Raw genomic sequence first — 21,454 nt, 5'->3', positions numbered from 1 at the left:
AAAAGTGTGAGGAGACAGTAATGAGGAGCCTTGACATTAATGAATGATACTGGGCTTAGCTGCTGTGGTCACAGAAAAAGCACAACTAAGAGGCGTGAGAGGGAATGATACCATTGTCTTTCTTTTTTAATAGTACTCCTACTTTTATTCTTATGGGCTTTTGCCAAGAAAGCCTTTGCACAGGAGTTTTCTGTTTTAAGTGCTAGCAAAATTTGAATATAGCCTCACTTCACTAATCCCTCCCCCTCTCGGGTTTCTGACCAAAGCTGTGACCCTTACTAGCGGAAGATGCACTGCAGAAGAAGTGCACTGTCTGCAACGTGCACTTCAAACAAGCCTACCAAAGCCACAGATGCTACGTTGGTGTAGAGGTGCAATGGATCGCCACAGTTCGGGCCACACATGATAGGCGGATTCAGTTTTTCTGTCTGCCTTGGGTAATGGTTTATTTGGTAACATACTCGTCATGTAAGGTGTTAGGTTTACACACCAAAACATGTTGAACACACAGAAACAAGGATGAGGGAGTTCACTATTTATTTATTTATTTATTATTTAATGGGCTTTTTTGTTTGTTTGTTTGTTTGTTTGTTTGTTTATTTGTTTGTTTTGCTGTTCCTAAAAACGATGCAATCCATGACTACAATCAGTAACTTTTTTTGATCTCTTCCACCACTAGTTAGTAGTTGGTAGCACGCCTTATTCATAATTGAGCTTTACTATAACACGGAATGTTATTGGTTTTTGTTTGTTTGTTATGTTTTTTGGAAAGTACAATCAATTAAAAAAAAGAAGATGATCTTACCGCTCAAGCGGAAATGTTGCTACAAGTAATTCCACATTCCTCCTCAATTCTCATCTGCTTGAAAATTTGAAAAAAATATGACAAAACATGATTTGAAAACTCCTCTATAAAGCCTGGTGCACGTATAAGGATTTTTCAAATCCTAAAAGTTTTTTTGTCTTTGTCAGATGCCACACACATTTAACAGCTTTGGTCGTATTATGTTTAAGGTGCGCAGATAATCTCATTCCAGCTCCCTCACAAACATAAAGATTATCATCTCAACACTGGTCAAGATTCCAGTCCTCTGTGAGAGACCTCTCACGTGATTATACGTGATCTAATCAAAACCGGAAGGGGGAAAAAAAAAAAACAACAACTGACAGAACTTGGAAACGACGAGACACACCATGGAAGACAACAAACGCGACGAACTGGAACTAATGATGGTGGTTTGCGGACTACTTCTCCCACGAGCTGGACAAAACCACCAAAAAAGATTAACATAAACCCAGATGTGTAGACTGAGAAATAGTTAGTGTGTACATCCTGTATTTAAAAAGTGCATTTTCCTGAGTGAAACCGGCATACTGGGCCTTTAAGATTTTTGTCGTAAATATTGAACATGCTCATTATTTAAGATTGTCGGCCCCGACTGGTTTTGGACACATCTCACATATAAAGATAATCTTATAAGATAATCTTATAAGACAAAAGATTGTCGGGTGTTTGACATCCTTAGTCAGGAAGGGGCAATATCGGGACAAAAAGATCCTGATTCTTTTTATGTGTGAACCAGGCTTAAGGCAGTTAAAACGCCAGAGGCCTGGCCGAATAGAAAAGAGGCTCCGGACCAGTTTGCAAGACTTCTAACTTGAGTTTTGGGAAATGATGTCACCATTATATAGTTTCCATTATTACCACAATATTGAGCCGTGCAATGTACAGTATGTGCTGTACGTTTGCCAGCTCATTGTTACGGACGCTTTGGCTCCGGCTTCATTATGACATTACGTCTTGTGGCCATTATTTCGGTGTAATGCCTGCCGGTAATGAGCTGGGTCTGAGTGGGATTTTATATGCCGGTTATTTATACCTCTGCTGAGACACGGGTTCAAGGATGAAAGGCTGTTATAGTACCATTGTGCTATACTCCAAAGAAGATATTCACCGTTTCAAGTAAAGCGTGTCATCGTCTGAGGACACATTTTCATACGACAAGCATATGACTTCTCCATTCAAAATGAGTGAACCGATGAGGAAGACACTTCCATCAGACAAAGTCACCACTGCTTGAGCACCAGAGTCATACGTTGAGTGGGAGTAAGCTGTCGTTCCTCAAGTGTTAAGGCAGTGTTTCCTGCCCTGAGTTATCAGGCGCTGACAGATCGTCAGAGCGTTCCTGTCACTGAGCAATTGCTCATTCGTTTTTATTGATTTCTGACATAGTGGAAAATTGTCCAGACCTTGTGGGTTTCTTCCTTCTGGTGATTTGTAAATTAGCCCATGGACATTATATTTTTTTTACCATTCATTCGCACATTTACAGCTTCAGGAGAACGTAATGCATTATGATGAATTACAAAAAAAACAAAAAACAAAAAAAAAAAATCCTATATTCAGGTTATTTATGAAAGTCACCCAATTGTTTATATATATATATATATATATATATATATATATATGTATATATATATATAAGCAGTATTTCTCAAAATGTATTCATATGTTTTTACATTCACAAAATCACAGCACACCACCAAACAAAAAATGTCACAAAAAATATGAACATTTGAAATAATGACTCATTCACGTTACTCTATACTTGGATAACATTGTGGCTTTGATGCTGTTGTATGAATGGCAACAGGCGGATAAATACACAATTAGTTGATTTGAGGTGAATTGTACCTTCTGCCATCTAAAGGAACTGCATAAAATTACTGCCTGTCACTATAAGTCATTGGCATAGATAGATGACCAACGATTTATTGAAATTTATTAAAAAAGAAAAACTAATCATTTTTGGAAAGAGTTAATGAAATTTAGCAATCAGACTATAACAGAGATCCAAACTACCAACCTGAGAACTACGCTAACCACACTAGCACTGTACTGCTACTCCAAAACATGAATAGCAATGAAAAATGTACACCAGATTTTTAAAAAATATATTCTCAAGGGGAAACTGTCACACACATTGAAATTCCATGTAATACCTTTCTGCATTATTTAGTGCAAAAATATTTTGACATGTTGATTAAAGGCATGTGATGATGTTTGCCAAACTATGGAACCCGAAACACAGTCGCTGTTGACATCGAGACTTTGTTGAATAAAACATTTTTTTTCCTCTCACATGCTGGTGGGAGATCAGTGACACGACACGGTTTTTCATGATCTGGTTCAAAAGAAGAGGTTACAATGTCTTTCTGCATACTGTAGTTGTAGTGTAAATTTTCATGCTCACGCTCCTTTTGACATTAATATTTATGATTCCTGACATCCTGTTTGAGTAATGGTCAAAATGAATCTGCCTCTACTTGTTTCAAAAGCACATGAAAGGTCATTTGATTTATTACAAACAAAGGCCTGCGTACACAACTTTACTAAATACATTTGTACTTTTCTTACTGACGTTTGAGGCTTTTTTCTTTTTTTTTTTACACAGTTACATGAGACATGCACAGATGAGGGACTGATCGCGGTTGATGTGTCAGTCCAGATGGTAAACAATCTTCACTGCCTCCATTTCACCATGGTCCAACTGTTGTTCTGCGAGGAAGCATTTGGACCATGTCCCAGTCTTTGTGACTCATGGTAGGAAAGGGCAAGTGCATGAATAGATATTTGAGCAGCCGAGTCTGTCACTGCCTCTTCCCAAACCCGAGATGGCAAATAACAAGCCAGTAAATTGCCTTTGAATATATAAGTGAACACAAAAGTAATAAATGCTACAGACAATGAAATTATAATGTAGAGGTGAACACATTTTCCGTAACAATTTTATCATTGGCATGGAGACAAGTCCCGGTCTACACGCACTGACCCAACCAAAACACATAATTAAGGTGTAAGTGTAAGTTTTGGTGGCTGCCTGCCTAGAGTGTCCATGGTGTGAATGTAAGGGTAAATGGTTGTTGTTTCTACATGTGCCCTGTGGCCAGTGTCAGCTAGCCTGACTAAAGTCTTCTGGGATAGGTTCCACCCCACCTGCAACCGTAATGAGTATAAATAGTAGGCAAAATGGTTACATGTGTGGATAGATTATATAATCTAAGGGAAAGGTTTGGGTCAAATGACATCACTCTCTTATTTTATGCTGTTTTGCCGCAATATGTGATATTATGAATAAAGACCACACATGGATAAAAACATATCATGCTGACAGCAAAAGGAAGTCTTCTCAAAACTGGTTCATTCAAATTAAGTCAGAGAAATCAGTCAATTGTGACTGTTATTTTTTTTCTCCCATTATAGCAGCATAGTGATCACGCACTATTTCACAGGTCTAATTCAGTATGTGGCTAAACAGTTTCTCTCCAATTTCTAAACAATTCATTTTTAGAGGACATAACATTGCAGTTAACCTCGGGGCTAATGACAGATTAGGGCCACTAATTAAAATAACCAAGTCATGAAAACAAACTTAAGCCCCAGCGTGGTGCTATGGTAAGACCCATGAACACTAAGCCTATCATTTGGTTTTCTATCATACGAAGCATTAGAAATAGAGATTGAGGCATCTTCATTGAGTCCACTGTTTAACCTCTGTTTGATTTTTTTTTTTTTAATCTTTCATAATCTAGCCACATTAATTAAATTACTAACTTCCTTTGTCTCTTGTCTTTGTACAATCTGCTGATGAATGAATTGGGGATGATTTTTTTTAAATCAGATAAGCGTGAAAGGTGGCAGACATTGCTGAAAATCCTTGCTTAGCATAACATGTTTTCACGAGTTTTTCTACTTCTTAACAATTTGACCGCCAAAAACGATTAATAATGGTTAGTAAAATCACAATGTCTGCCTCCATAACATTAATGACGTCAACTACATTTTTTTTTTTTTTAATCAATGGGCAGTGCAACATCTAAGTGCAGCGCTGCCTGGTCAATGGGTTGTGGAATCAAAAACAGCCACTAACTATAGCCAGCAGATGGCAGCATTGTATCTCTTTTCAATGGGTTGCTGGTGTATGAAATTACAATAAAACATGACGGAATCAGATGAAATCTGATGAAATAGAAAGTTTTTAAGGATGTCATGAATGATCAAAGCCTTTGTCACGTCAACCCTAATTCACAGAGCGTCATTAAACAAAAAAATACAAGTGTCAAAGTCACTGTTGTGGAGAAAATGTATCTTTTGAATTAAAATGCTCGAAATCGCCTGGCATGGTGGGGTGTGTTTTTTGATAATGTGTGGCAGTAAAAGAGTTAAAAATATGAACTCTGACATTACAATGTACATAATACATCCTCATTCGTTGGCTCATAATCTGCCGGCAGACTCAAATGCATGAATCTATAGTAGGCGTCTCATGAGGCTAACACAAAACATGGTTTCCTTTCCATGTTAATCACGCAACGTTATTTGACCTTCCTTTGTGCTTCGGCACTCTAGAGTGAGAGTATTCTGTTCTCACTCCTTATTGAATGGCACTCTGAAGTTTGAAGAGCACCATGTTGCGAAATGTAATTTGACAGTTTGTACAAGCTTCCACCACAACTGCACGATAGCAAGCAACTGTCTTCTCTAATTTATTTGTTGTGCTCCCTTTTGGATGCCTTTCGATGCAGCCACTTAAGGGTACTCCAGCTGTTGATGTCTCACAAAGCAATACCAAGCCTGTTTGCAGGCAAGCAAGCTTGTTGATGTCATGTTAGCACACGTTGCTTTTGTTCCATGCGGCTTTTCCTGTTGTATTATAGATCCTTTACAGTCAAACCCTCCAATTACAATTGAAGGGTCCCGGGGATGGTGAAGACGGAATGTCTGATGATGACAATCCATCCATTGAATTCCTATACCGATCATCTTGTGAGTATATCCCAGCTGACTGTGATTGAAAAGTGGACTCTACCCTGGACTGGTTGCCAGTCAATCACTGCCACCACTGAGCAGGAACCAGACCCATGCCGCCTGCACACACGTCAGGCCAGTGAACTCTGTGATTGATAATGAACATAGAAAAGGAAATGGATGAGAACAAGTGAAGTGCTCGACACTAGGGCAGGGGTTGGCCAACCAGTCGGAGGCTAAAGCTTGATTTATGCTTAATACGTCCATTAAGTCCACATTGGCTCCACACGAAAATATGACGTCATTTCAGCAACTACGCCCCTCCACGCGGTGTCCACATTGGCCACATTTCCACACCGTGCACCTCCGAAAATCTGTAAACTATACGGACGGTCCACACAGCAAATGATGTCATACACAACAGTGTTTTCGACTTCCTGATTCTTTGTTTTCATTCTTCTTAAATTTATATGGATTATTCACTCCCAAACTGTTTATCAATAAGTTATTGACAAAAAACAAACAAACAAAAAAACAACACTGCCTCCTATAGTCTGGGAGAATATCGACCACAGCGGGTGCAAGCCGTGTTGAGTATGACAGCTGCCAAATGTGTGCTCGTTGGCTTCCCGCATGTCATTTCCGCTCGGAGTGCTCACGCATCAAGCATAGTCCAACCTTAATGGCCACATCATTCATATGGACATAGATAAACTTCCCCCGTCCCATCCCTTCACTCCATAGCTCGATTTTGTATTCTTTGACGAGCTCCCCTTCATTGTATGCCTTTTTAGCCCATGAAATGTCCCAAGCAAGTTTAATACAAGTGCTTCATAAATTGTGTGTCTATTATTTTTGCCGGACCTTTTAAAGTGAGCAACTTGTTAGCAGCTTAAAGAGTTCAGTCCCCCATTCTTGGTTGATGCTTAATGAACTGAAGCTGCTGCTGAAGATTTAAAGCTTTTAAATGATCTAATGATGCCTAAAATGTAAGATAGAATGGCTTGCCGTTATTTTAAACGAAAACCATGTTAAATTGTCTTGTGTTCATCTTCATATTTTTGTTTAGCATTTTTCCCCTCCCATTTTGAGAGTGGTAGACCAATGACCAAACCACACTCAACGGTTTTTCCCTCCAAGTCATTTGCGTCAAAGCGTATGCACGTAATATCCAAGTACCGTATTTTCCGCACTATAAGGTGCATCTTCAAAGAATGACATATCGTAAAACTTTTTCCACATATAAGGCGCACCGCACTATAAGGCGCACTTTCAATGAATGACATATTGTAAAACTTTTTCCATATATAAGGCGCTACAGTAGAGGCTGGAGTTACGTTATGCTTCCATTAGATGGCGCTGCGCTAAAGGGAATGTCAACAAAACAGTCAGATAGGTCAGTCAAACTTTATTAATAGATTACAAACCAGCTTTCTGACAACTCCATTCACTCCCAAAATGAATAAACAGCTGTTTTATTATTTTCGCTGAGGTAAAGTATTAGTATTAGCTTGCGATCCAAGATGGCGGGATCTTCTGCGCATGCGCGTAACCGATCGTGCAGGGTCACGATAGCGTCTTGACAGCGAGACCTGTTGCGGCTCAATATTGATCCATTTTTAAGGTGCACTGGATTATAAGGCGCATGGGCAGCTTTTGAAAAAATTGAAGGCTATTAGGTGCGCCTTATAGTGCGGAAAATACGGTATTTGGTAGCTTGATTGGTGAATGTAATCTGTTCCATTGCCACCTTTGAATGAGCCCTAACGCATGCTGCGCTTGCTCGCTCGGTGTGGAAGATCCGCGTAACAGCGTGCCCATATTTGGAAGTGATGACATAGCAGACAACCAGCAAGTTAAAAGTGCGGCTCTTCCCACTGGTTTAGACAAGACGTAGACCACACCTTGATAAAATGCATTTTTCACTGTAGTAACAGAAAGTTGATGCAATTCACAATGAATGGTTTTGACGACGGCACGCTGCGCCCTGATCTGCTCATTGCGAAAAGAGCTTCCAGAGCCGCATGTGGCTGATGTTCATTCAACTTGGGCAATCTCCTCCATCCTCTTTCCTAAATGCTAGTCAGACTTTGTGAGTCGTGTATTTTTGTGATTTTCTTCATGACACTTACCATATATCACAGAATTCTAACTTTCTTGCTGCCAACACTACTGAACAGTTAATCTTTTAACACATTCATTGCCAGACCAGCAAAAAAAATGCATAATTTGATGTCTTTTTCCGTCAATGGCAGTGAATGAGTTAAAATGGTGGTTCTGGATTGATAAAAGACATTTGGTTTATTCTCTATGTGGAAATGTTTTATTGTAGGGTTGCTGTGCCCCAGACCATTCCCCACGTGCTTCAAAGTTTGTCGGCCAGCTGTGCGCCTCCTTCCTCCTCAGAAGCCCTGCAGTTGTCAATTCTGCTTACTTACACTATAGCCATGTAAAAAAAATCTATTGTTTTCCTGCTTACAATAAGCAACAAAGCACGGATCGTTAATTAATTATGATCATACATTTTAGATTGGCTGAACTTCAAAGATCTCCAGCAGCAGTGCGGATAAACTCATATCATAATTGAAATGCAGATACCCACCTTAACTGTTTTGGAATGATTAACATCACTCTGTTTGTTCAAAGCCGCATGTTGTCTGGGCCAATTTAGATGTAAGCTGTAGGAGGTCGGGTTTTGGTAGGGATGTCCAAGACATTACTGCATTCATAGACATTATCTGTCTCTTAATGGCATAAAATTAAACAGCGTTGAGTTGAGCGTAAGTATATTAACACTGTACCAACATTATTCTTTGCAGATCATTATGCACTGTAAATTTGCTTAACACATGACATTTATAGTATATTTAATTTAATGTGTGTGCACTGTGTCCTCACATTTAAAGGTGAGGTGGTGGAGCCCACATATTGATCAAATTTAAATATACTGTATGTTGATTACACTACACAAGCAATAGGACATAATTTGATTTGAAAGTTTCATTTGATGGGCAGTTTGCGGTTTCTATTAAGACTCATAAGAGAAGACTTCAATGAAATGGATTCGGATCTAATTCTAAGTAGAGTCACTGCCCTCAAGCTGTTGGGATGTAAATCTGTCTCTCTACATCTCTCCAGAGCTCTCGTCATGATTGCTATTTGGATTTCTAGCTGCATTCAGGGCACGATTAAATGAACGAAATCTTGATCTCGCGCAAACTAAATGGTCTTGTTAGTTCCACTTCAGAGTAGATTGACAGCGTCACTTTCGGCTTCATCTGCACTTTTTGTAGTCAGGGATTAAAAGAACGCTCAAATGCTAATATTGTATTGGCTCATTTTGAATTCATGTGCAGGTTTATAGTCAACTCGTCCTCTCAAAAAATTATTAGGGAAAAGCATGTTGGAACTAGGTTACATTATAGCAACATGAGCGTCATTGTGCCTGTGCAAGATCAGCAACAACAACAAATACATTTGTTCTGTACGAGGGATGTAACGATATCCAAACATCACGATATGATAATATCACGATATGAAGGTCACGATACGATAATTATCACGATATTGTGGGGGCTTTGGCAATATTTAAAAAAAAGATCACAATATTGTAAAAAAGAGAGCTCATACTTAAAAAAGCACAATATTGTGCTTTTTTACATAACAGCAATACATATAAACCACATACAATCTCTAATAACAATATTGAGACACTTACTTGGTAATGCAAGCACACATTGATCGCTTCACAAGCAAATTAGGTTCCCCTTCATCTGACAATTAGCATAGATTTTAAACATAGAAGGCCAAAACATCCCTAATAAAAATTTAACTGCACTAATAAACTAGCCACTAGAGGGTGCTAGAACTGCACAAATGGAAATCAACCTGACCTTTTAACAGATGTGTTCCTTTTATATATTGTGAACATAACAACGACGATATTGTGGCAGTTTTAATATCACGATATCACGATATTGCCCTGATCGTGACATCCCTATTCTGTACAACAGCACAAGTGTGCCAGACATGGCAAAAATCTCTGTACTTTGCTATGATATATTTTTAAGGGTTGGGATTTGTACCAGATGTCCTTAAAATTCATCTTTCCTACTAATTATCGTAATTACTTTTTAAATCATTTCTCACGAGAAGAGGCTCTCGTAGCATGCAATTTTAACAATTGACAGCTTTCTTTTGTGGTCCTCATCTAATAACCCCTGAATTGCATATGCGTATTAGCGTACCTTAAACTGTTTAGTGTTAAAATCACACAATAGATTGAATGCCCCGTGGGAGCCACACAATTCTGGGACTAAGCTGGTTATTTATATGCCTTTCATTTAATAAAACAGGAGGAATACAATGTTCCTTCACTCTTCTGAATAGAAATCTTATATTGAATTAATAAATCTTGGCAGCAGAAGCAATCCTGACTGACAATGAAAAAAATAGGACAGTGGATCCCACAGATGGCAGTTGGGAACAGTGTCTCTGTGAGTAAGCTGATAAGTCATGCACTGATGAGTCCATTTCTTAATTGCAGTGAAAACTCATTTTCCAATCTGACTGAAGAGATAGGGATGTTAATTGATCTTTTAATTAAACCGCTTGTGTATTCACGGTACTTTTGGCAAGTAATAGTATATAAATAAATTATATAAAAGGGAAGGTTTTATTCACAACTTAGCAGTTTTGTGGTATTATGTGTATCAGGAGCACCGTGGCTTAGTGGTGGTCATCTCCCAACCCAGAGGTTGTGAGAAGTGTTGTTCCGATACCGATACTGGTATCGGCAGAGGTGCCGATACTGCATAAAAACAGTGGTATCGGTATCTGTGAGTATTCACAAGTAACATGCCGATACCATTAATTCCAACGCTAATATAGGATTTTGGATGCAGCATCTTGTGTCTTGCTTGTGCACAACATTCACTGATATATGACAGGCTCACTGCATGCCGATCTAAGATATCCTATTGGCCCTTGAATGCTCTGAACCAATGGCAGGACAGCTTTTTCATGTTGAGGGGAAAAAAAAAAAAAAAAAAACCTTAAGTATCGGCATCGGCCGATACTGCAAAGCTGGGTATGGGTATTGGAACAACACTAGTTGTGAGTTAGATTCCATGCCATTGTGACCATATTGAAGTATCCGGTACAAGATACCAGTTGCTCTTGATGCTGCGTCATCAATAGGTGAATGAGTAGTCAAATGTAAAGTGCTTTGAGGGCCTTGTAAGGTATAAAATTAAGTACCATTTACCATTCAATTATTTGATAACATATTATTCGAATCAGCAGACACATTGCTGCCACATTGTTTTAACTACAGAATTGTTATGATTCCGGTGTGACCGGAGAGTGGATCCCAGAATCACAGAACACAGAGGAGTATGCGAGAGGTTTTATTCACCAAAACACGTGAATATGAACATAAAGCGCTGGACAAAAGCCAGGGAAAAAGGTGAACAAAAAGTGCTTGCAAATTGCAAGGAGGGAAATTAACACAACACAAAAAGACCCGAAGGCTACAAACCGCAAACACAAGAAAGCAACAACTTACTATAGCTATGAAACACGCCACATAAAAGTGGGAACAAAAAAAAGAGTAGCAAAAACGTAGCAAAACTTACGTAGGCGAGAATCTTAGACTATAACTAGTAGCGAAGACGAAAAAACAGTAGATACACTGGACAATGGCTGTGAGCAGACGGAGCAACGACCCGACAGTGGCTGCAAGGAATCCCAGTCCTTATAAAGTCCTAATAGGTGATGTGCCGCAGGTGTTGTGCAGGGGACACGCCCCTCTCATTAATCAGGCACTGTGAGAAAAGAAATACAACGCTGAGAGAGCAGCAACATGACAAGAATAGTTGTTATTTTCAAATGGTTCGACCTTAAGTCGAATCTTGCGTTGCATTGTGGCCAATGAAGATAATCTGGTACAGTAGCTAACTGTGGCGATCATAGACATTAGCTAGCTAGAACAAGCCTTGGTGTGTTTTTAGCCCCATAAGTTAATTTTAGTTTTCGATTTTACCATAGATTCAGACATGTAGGTACAATACAAGCTACATGTGTCATTTTTAATCTGGGTTTTAACATAGAGGCTAGGGCTGCACGGTATTGGAAAAACATGCAATATGCGATATACTTGTTGAACATAGCGATATCGATATTATTGCGATATTTAACATGTACCTCAAGAAATTACATTTTTATTACCTAATGAAAGAAAAACATTTTTCATGGGGCAAAATAAGCAACATTCATGTAATCTTATTTAATTAATTGTAATTATGTCTTGATAATTTTCAACTATTGAATGGCGATGCACATTTTAGTTAGCATCTGACTGGTCAAATTCATATAAAAAGCATAAAATTCCATATAAAACTTATTGAGTGCCTTTGCGATATGCATATTGCAAGGGCCAATATCGCGATATCGATATTTTTTCGATATATTGTGCAGCCCTAATAGAGGCCACCACGGGGTCCCTGAACACAGGGGCCACTCAGAGTAAAGTCTGTATCGATATCTATGCCGATGGTCGCTTGCCTGAAATGTACGTGATTTGCTTCCTTTTTGTAAACGAGTGCCAATATTTGGCAACTTGTTGCTCTAATGGCGTTTGAACTAACCACCGGGAAGAAAAAAAAACAAAAAAAAACCGAGATTAACATAGGATTTCATACTATATAACCTCCATACACATTCTCTTTCAGGATGGTAAATAGAGTGCACTTCGCTGCTTGTAGCTATAGCGTGATTTTTACAGATGTATTTTTCCTAATTTTGGGGTAAATTCTGAATCGTACAACTTTCATAGCATTTGGCATTAGAGGTTCCACGATATCAAATTTAGTGAGTAAGCAATCACTAAACATTTACTCACTTCTGGGTGCTACAAATTGTTGTCAGCGGGTGGTAACTTTCAGCTTCACACATCTCCTGCATACACACATCTGGCCCTCAGTCTTGAAACACACCAATTAATCATTAATAGTCTCATGAGGCTTCTTAAGGTGAGTGATTTTACATTAAGGTTTGATGCATTCCGAACACGACCTGGCCATGAATATTACATTGAGGGTCAAACATTTTACTAATCATTAACATGCGGGTGTTTTGTTCACTTTGCGGGGATGCACAGTTGGAGACCTTGCATTTGTTTAGACGACAAGCTCAGCATAATATAGATGCAAGGGAATTTGGTTTGTAATCGACCCACAACCGGCCATTTGTCATCTAGCAGTACCACGGAGGCCACCTTTTTCTGCTGTGTGTGTGTGTTTGCCATTCTCGGGCCCAACCCCTCACCCCAATCTGGTGGCGTCGCCATGAATCCAAGCATGATTTACAGCACTACCACAGCATTCTCACGACACTAAATTACCTGGCTTATTGGACTTTCAGGAATTTTAGTGCACTACTTTGCATTTCTCCCCGAGCACTGAAAGCGTATTTGGCGTCATATGATGATGTGAGACATGTCATCAAGTTGAAATTGGAATTATCAGACAGGAGGGCTTTTTATAGGTGTGATCATTCTTCACTGAGCTGAGTGACAGGACCTAATTTGAAAGATTTGATTGAACTGGTATGCATGTACAGGTAAATCACACCGGACCACCTATTAGCCTGTGTGTCCAAAAACTGAGCAGAATCTTTCCTTGCCTGAACTGTTATGAATTCTTCTAATGGATAGATTAGATACCTTGTGCGGTAAACAGTTACGTAAGGTGCCCTTGATAAGAGAGAAGATAATAGGTAATATATATGCTCAGTCCCTCACTGGATCAGTAAACGCTAAATCAGATTTGCGTACCCCACTGAGAAATCTATTTTTTAGGATCTTTGATGCAGTCCACCTTGAAAACTCAAGACAGGTGAGATGAAAGAAAACTAATAATTAGGAAATTGATCCTAATGAAGAAAGCAAATTGTCTGGGAAAAACAGCCACGTCATCTATTTTGGTATAAATCACAAGCCTCACGTCTCTGGCGGAGAAGGAGCCCGATCTGGTCTATGACCCGGGATTTACACCGGTTGCGTGTGCGGTGCGGCTGCGGTGCGGTGCATCTTGACTGCGTGCTCCGGACGCATCAATTTTTTGGGCAACTCACACCGGCTCCGCACAGCTGCGGTCCGGCAGCTCCGTCGCCGACCACTTCCCGCCTTTTTTCGCGTGACCGCGCGCGATCATGTGGCGTTAAAAACAACGACAAACACACAGAAAGTCTGTGCTCAACAGAGAAGCAGAAAGAGAGGTGTACTTTTGTTATTTTGTGGCTTTCTACCTCCAATATAAACCTCTCCTCGTCCATGTTCGCTGGTGTCTAAACCGTGAATGAGCACCTCGCACGTTAACTCCAGGCCCGGCTACGCCCACATCACGTTTTGCTAACATGCTTGCGAAATAGGAGCTGGCGAGTGTTTTATCTTGAAAGGTAACCGGAAATTTATTTTGAAACTGTCATGTTTTGGTTCTGTTTGGGGTAGGTTTTGCTTTGTTTTTGTTGGGTTTTGAGTTGTCATGTTTATGTTCTGCTTTTCTTGTCTTCCCTAGTCTCGTTAAGCCTTGCCATGTCCACCTGTGTTTGCCTGCCCTTCCTCATGTGTCAACCAATCAGCTCCCCCTTCCACTTGTGTCTTGCCCAGCTGTGTCTCGTCGTGTGTAATTAGTGTGTGTACTTAGTCATCGGTTTTCGTTTCAGTTCTTGTCGGTTCATTTTTCCTGTTTCCCTACGTTCTTGCTTGCCATAGTTAAGTCTACTCTTGTATAGTTTTTCCTGTCGGTATTTTGTTATTCTTTGTCACCAAGCCTGTTTGCCACTTTAGTTTTTTGTTTGATTAAATTGACTCCTTTTGAGCACCTCTGCCTCCCTGACTCGTTCCACCTCCTGCACTTGGGTCCACCACCACGCTTCCGAGCCCTGACAGAATGAACCGACCACGAAAGGACCCAGCAGGGAGCCGGTGCCGACCGGCACGACGTCGGCCAGCTCCCAGACGCCATCAGCCTGTTGACCAACCCCGTTCCCTCTATGTGGGTTCAGCTTTCTCTTCTGGTACTTGTGTCTCCGTGTTCCCCTCACCTGTTAAAACCTATTTATCCAGTTCACCACCTTATGATTCCCATTACAGTTATTTAAGTGATTCTGATTTGGAACTCACAGACACAGAGTTAAACATTTCTGATTTTGACACCAGTTTTTGTTCACCTAGTGAGTCTCCCCGGGCACTTCCTTATGACACGATTTTGTCACCCCACGTTTTTGTTGACCACGATCCCGAGTTTGATTTTGATTCAGAGTTAGAGGATGATTGTGAAGTGAGTGAGCACACCAAGTTTGGTTTGAGTGCGAGTGAAAGCTTTTATAGTTTTTTGTTTGCACGTTCCCCGTCACGTCAAGTAGCACCTGTTTCCGCATCACCTGGTTCCCCGTTGTCTCGATTTCCCCGGTCCCTTGGTCAACAGGCTGGTGTGACGACAGCCCCAGCTCCCCGAAAACCTAGGAGGAGGCAGAGGCGATCCAAGCCGCAGCCTGCGCCGCTGCCGCCGCAGCCCCTGGCCGCTACGCCTGCGCCGCTGCCGCCGCAGCCCCTGGCCGCTGCGCCTGCGGCGCTGCCGCCGCAGCCCCTGGCAAATGCGCCTGCGCCGCTGCCGCCGCAGCCCCTGGCCAATGCGCCTGCGCCGCTGCCGCCGCAGCCCCGGGCCGCTTCGCCTGCGCCGCTGCCGCCGCAGCCCCTGGCCGCTTTGCCTGGGCCGCAACCTCCTGCTCCTCGACCGGCGGCGCCCGGCCAGCGGCCGCCTTCGCCAGCATCAGTTCCGGCGGCGCCCGGTCAGCGGCCGCCTTCGCCAGCATCAGTTCCGGCGGCGCCCGGCCAGCGGCCGCCTTCGCCAGCAACAGTTCCGGCGGCGCCCGGTCAGCGGCCACCTTCGCATGCACTAGTTCCGGCGGCGCTCGGCCAGCGACCGCCTTCGCCTGCTCCAGTTCCGGCGGCGCCCGGCCAGCGGCCGCCTTCGCATGCACCAGTTCCGGCGGCGCCCGGCCAGCGGCCGCCTTCGCATGCACCAGTTCCGGCGGCGCCCGGCCAGCGGCCGCCTTCGCCTGCACCAGTTCTGGCGGCGCCCGGCCAGCGGCCGCCATCTCCATCTCCTGTTCCTCGTCAGGCGGCGCATGGATTGCGGCCGCCACCTCTTGTTCCTCGTCCGGCGGCGCAGGGAATGCGGCCGCCACCTCCTGTTCCTCGTCAGGCGGCGCATGGATTGCGGCCGCCACCTCCTGTTCCTCGTCAGGCGGCGCATGGATTGCGGCCGCCACCTCCTGTTCGTCGTCAGGCGGCGCATGGATTGCGGCCGCCACCTCTTGTTCCTCGTCAGGCGGCGCATGGATTGCGGCCGCCACCTCTTGTTCCTCGTCAGGCGGCGCATGGATTGCGGCCGCCACCTCCTGTTCCTCGTCAGGCGGCGCATGGATTGCGGCCGCCACCTCCTGTTCCTCGTCGGGCGGCGCATGGATTGCGGCCGCCACCTCCTGTTCCTCGTCAGGCGGCGCATGGATTGCGGCCGCCACCTCTTGTTCCTCGTCAGGCGGCGCATGGATTGCGGCCGCCACCTCTTGTTCCTCGTCAGGCGGCGCATGGATTGCGGCCGCCACCTCCTGTTCCTCGTCGGGCGGCGCATGGATTTCGGCCGCCGCCTCCTGTTCCTCGTCCGGCGGCGCATGGATTGCGGCCGCCGCCTCCTGTTCCTCGTCAGGCAGCGCATGGAATGCGGCCGCCGCCTCCTGTTCCTCGTCCGGCGGCGCATGGATTGCGGCCGCCGCCTCCTGTTCCTCGTCCGGCGGCGCATGGATTGCGGCCGCCGCCTCCTGTTCCTCGTCCGGCGGCGCATGGATTGCGGCCGCCGCCTCCTGTTCCTCGTCCGGCGGCTCATGGATTGCGGCCGCCGCCTCCTGTTCCTTGTCCGGCGGCGCATGGATTGCGGCCGCCGCCTCCTGCTCCTCGACCGGCGGCGCCTGGCCAGCGGCCGCCTTCGCTTGCACCAGTTCCGGCGGCGCCCGGCCAGCGGCCGCCTTCGCCTGCACCAGTTCTGGCGGCGCCCGGCCAGCGGCCGCCTTCGCCTGCACCAGTTCCGGCGGCGCCCGGTCAGCGGCCGCCTTCTCCACCAGTTCCGGCGGCGCCCGGCCAGCGGCCGCCTTCGCCAGCATCAGTTCCGGCGGCGCCCGGGCAGCGGCCGCCATCGCCTGCACCAGTTCCGGCGACGCCCGGCCAGCGGCCGCCATCGCCTGCACCAGTTCCGGCGGCGCCCGGCCAGCGGTCGTCATCGCCTGCACCAGTTCCGGCGGCGCCCGGCCAGCGGCCGCCATCGCCTGCACCAGTTCCGGCGGCGTCCGGCCAGCGGCCGCCTCCAGCTCCTCGTCTGGCGGCGACCATCCCGCCGCCCCCTCTGCTACTCGTCGGGCGTCGAGGACGCCCTCCTGACCGGCCCCGCCGGGCCCTCCTCGTCGGGCGCCGAGGACGCCCTCCTGACCGGCCCCGCCGGGCCCTCCTCGTCGGGCGTCGAGGACGCCCTCCTGACCGGCCCCGCCGGGCCCTCCTCGTCGGGCGTCGAGGACGCCCTCCTGACCGGCCCCGCCGGGCCCTCCTCGTCGGGCGTCAGGGACGCCCTCCTGACCGGCCCCGCCGGGCCCTCCTCGTCGGGCGTCAGGGACGCCCTCCTGACCGGCCCCGCCGGGTCCTTCTCGTCTGGCGTCCGGGACGCCCACCAGACTGGCCCCTCTGGGCACTCTTCGTTTGGCGTCCGGGACGTCCACCAGACTGGCCCCGCTGGGCACTCTTCGTTTGGCGTCCGGGACGTCCACCAGACTGGCCCCGCTGGGCACTCTTCGTTTGGCGTCCGGGACGTCCACCAGACTGGCCCCGCTGGGCACTCCTCGTTTGGCGTCCGGGACGCCCACCTGACTGGCCCCGCTGGGCACTCCTCGTTTGGCGTCCGGGACGTCCACCAGACTGGCCCCGCTGGGCACTCCTCGTCTGGCGTCCGGGACGCCCACCTGACTGGCCCTCTGGGCACTCCTCGTCTGGCCACCTCTAGGCTTTTGGCATTTTGTTTGTTTTTTTTTGGACTGCCCTCGATAGTGGGCCACGCACCCTCCCGCCTGTTTTTGTTGTTTATGGACCTTATGGGACATCTGGGAGCTGTCCCTTGAAGGGGGGGTACTGTCATGTTTTGGTTCTGTTTGGGGTAGGTTTTGCTTTGTTTTTGTTGGGTTTTGAGTTGTCATGTTTATGTTCTGCTTTTCTTGTCTTCCCTAGTCTCGTTAAGCCTTGCCATGTCCACCTGTGTTTGCCTGCCCTTCCTCATGTGTCAACCAATCAGCTCCCCCTTCCACTTGTGTCTTGCCCAGCTGTGTCTCGTCGTGTGTAATTAGTGTGTGTACTTAGTCATCGGTTTTCGTTTCAGTTCTTGTCGGTTCATTTTTCCTGTTTCCCTACGTTCTTGCTTGCCATAGTTAAGTCTACTCTTGTATAGTTTTTCCTGTCGGTATTTTGTTATTCTTTGTCACCAAGCCTGTTTGCCACTTTAGTTTTTTGTTTGATTAAATTGACTCCTTTTGAGCACCTCTGCCTCCCTGACTCGTTCCACCTCCTGCACTTGGGTCCACCACCACGCTTCCGAGCCCTGACAGAAACCCTCGTTGGTCTTCCTGTCCCGCTGGATGTGTTTTGTGCTAGCTTGCCATTTGCCGGAGGCCTACCGCTGCGGCGTCCGGCAAAAATAGAAAATAGGTCTATCCTTGCGGAAGGGCTGCGGCACGCCGCACCTGAGACGCAGTCGACACGCAACGCACACGCAAGCGGTGTAAACTGCACCATTCGAATGAATGGAATCTAATTGCTTGCGTCGCCGGAACGCACCGCAACCGCACCGCAACCGCATCCGGTGTAAACCCGGGGTTAATCCCGGGTGAGGCAGAGAAGTTGCAACTCGACATAGTCATACTCGCCTCCATACACAACTTGGGCTCTGGTACTAGTCCTCTCGGAGAGAGGCGCAGAGCAGGTGTGGGCATACTTATTGCCCCCCAGCTTGGCGCCAGAGTGTTGGGGTTTACCCCGGTAGACGAGAGGGAAACCTCCCTCCACCTCGGGTGGGGGTACGGCACTGTTTGTGCCTATGCACCAAACAGCAATTCAGAGTACCCACCCTTTTTGGAGTGCATAGAGGGGTGTGCTGGAGAGCACTCCCCCTGGGGACTCCTTTGTTCTGCTGGGGGACTTCAACGCTCACGTGGGCAATGACAGTGAGACCTGGAGGGGTGTGATTGGGAGATTGGGCTTCCCTCCTAAAGCTGCTTCCCCGGCGACCCGACCTCGGATAAGCGATGGATGGATGGATGGATGGATGGATGGATGGATCACAAGCCTTCAGTCAGCACATACATGACTTCAATGAGGCTAAGGGGTTTTCAAAATGGATTGAGAACTTTAACATTAGTTTTTGTGATTATTTATGATACTCCAGTTCTCTTTTCACGTTTATTTTTCTGTTTATCTGTTTCTTCACTTACTTCAAAGGAAAAACACATTGACTAAATGTGCCTTCATGTTCATGTTTTAAGATTTTTTCTTTTTTTTGTCTTGCCTCAAATTATTGCTCCCATGTATTTGCTTGTAGGTTGTAGGTGCAACTAGACTGTTCATAAGAATGTTAATTATTTGATCAAATTACATGTAAGCAACATAATTTTTAATTCATAAAATAATCGCCAAAAATGGACTTCTCAATGCTTTTCCCGAATCATTGTTTCATTTTCAAGGACAATATTGTGACAGGAATTGATTATTTTTAGTCTCAGCTGCTGTGCAATTTTGTGTAGCATTCACAGGAAAAAAAAAACATTGTAATAACTTTCCTCTATACTCTCAAACAAGAGAAACAGAAAGCACCAGATAATCAATGACGCCGGACGAGAATGTCAGTGGAGGATTATGAGAACCTACTAAGCCATTGATTTTGTCCTATATGTTACGTGCCTAATATTTCTCTGCTGTCGATCAATGCTAATTGTTTATTTCATTTGCAACATTTGCGTCATGGGCCAGTAAAATGTTACCACTTTAGATACTACGCAGTATTTTCTCTTTTATGTCACGTCTTCACAGACACCACCGCGTGCATGAGTGCGTGTTTATTTTTCTCCAAGTTGATAGTGTGTTGTGATTATACCACGAAGGATTCAAATTGAGTGGGTGAGAATTTGAATCGGGTCATTACTTTTTTAATAATGGTATGCACACTTAAAGGCTGCACGGTGCACACCCATTTACACTCACGGAAAAGCAGTCAAAGTCTGGCACTGGCCCACAGCATGGCTCCTAACATTTCCTACAGTGATAAATGAATGGGAAAAGCCATAGCCAAACCAATCACTTGAATGACCACCTCAGGTCTTTCAGATTAGTCAGCCCAGCCTTGGAAGAGCGGAAGGAGCAGTATAATTGGCGCACACATGCAAGGACGGAAAAGCAGCAGACTCAAGTCTGCTCAAGAGTGTGTTCATTAGGTTGCAGCAGAAAGTTGGTGGAAGGAAATTCATCATCACAGAGCACACTGTCACCTCCCTCGGCCTCTCCTACGCGATCATAGTCCACGTTCGCAAAAGCTCACATGGATCTTTTTCAAACTGCACACATCTCTTGCATCCTACCTCATCTGTCAGCTGTCTATAAACTCTTACAGGTTCGCAGAGAGCTGACCCTGTGGATAAAGTCCACGTTCCGCTCTTCATCAATACTACATTTCTTTTCTCAGATGTTTCCAACGCAGCCATTTGAGCGACATATCCAGTAACATTCATCAATACCACCACAGTATGCATAGATCTGGGCACGTATTCCTAAAGATTCTGAGAATCCTCTCAGAGAGCTCCTAACTTAAGCTAAAAATTCCGAGCAAGGAGACTTAGCTTAGGAGTGATTTCAGAATATTCTCTAAGAACTTTGAACAAGACAGAAACTGCTACCTTAGTAAGGAGATGTAGATAACCATAGGAGTGTCATTTGGAAAGCTGTGATTGGTTCTCCTTCTTCTTCTATTGGCTGTTACTTAACAAACAACTCATGGTGCATTACCGCCACCAACTGGTATGGAGTGTGGATCCTGATTTTACTCAGTCGAAGAGGAATAAGGAAGAGGGGGAAAAATATATCCTGCTAATTATATGTATTGCCCTCAAATACTGCAATATAATTGTAATTGGGTGACCCTAAAATCTATATAAGTCAAGTCATCTTTAGAAATACATTTTTGGTGTTAATGGGCAAATGACGTACACTGATTTCTATAAACTTAACGTAAATAGTCTCACTAGAGGTGCAGAATTTGGACCCAAAAGCAGACAGGATGTGGAAGTTCAAAAATAGTATTTATATCTAAAAATACAAAGTAAACACAGCGAGCAGGGCTGGATGCAGAAAGAAAGAACTTGAAAAAAAAAAAAAACTTGACATAGACACATTGACCAAAAAGTCTTGACATACTGACAAACATGTCAATGAGCAGCTCGAGTTAGGGCCATGCTCAAGTTGATATGACAGAATAAAGGCATATACAATAAAATAAGGAT

The 21,454-nt window shown here is 44.8% G+C and overlaps 1 protein-coding gene across 2 annotated transcripts in view; it reads left to right on the top strand.

Annotated features, from left to right (window-relative positions):
• Window positions 1–21,454, top strand: part of negr1 (neuronal growth regulator 1) — a 183,709-nt gene that overhangs the window by 104,588 nt on the left and 57,667 nt on the right. The gene's annotated exons all lie outside the window — the stretch shown is intronic.

Source organism: Festucalex cinctus, chromosome 10, assembly GCF_051991245.1.
Source record: "Festucalex cinctus isolate MCC-2025b chromosome 10, RoL_Fcin_1.0, whole genome shotgun sequence".
Classification (NCBI taxonomy): domain Eukaryota; kingdom Metazoa; phylum Chordata; class Actinopteri; order Syngnathiformes; family Syngnathidae; genus Festucalex; species Festucalex cinctus.
This window is presented reverse-complemented; position numbering and strand designations above follow the sequence as displayed.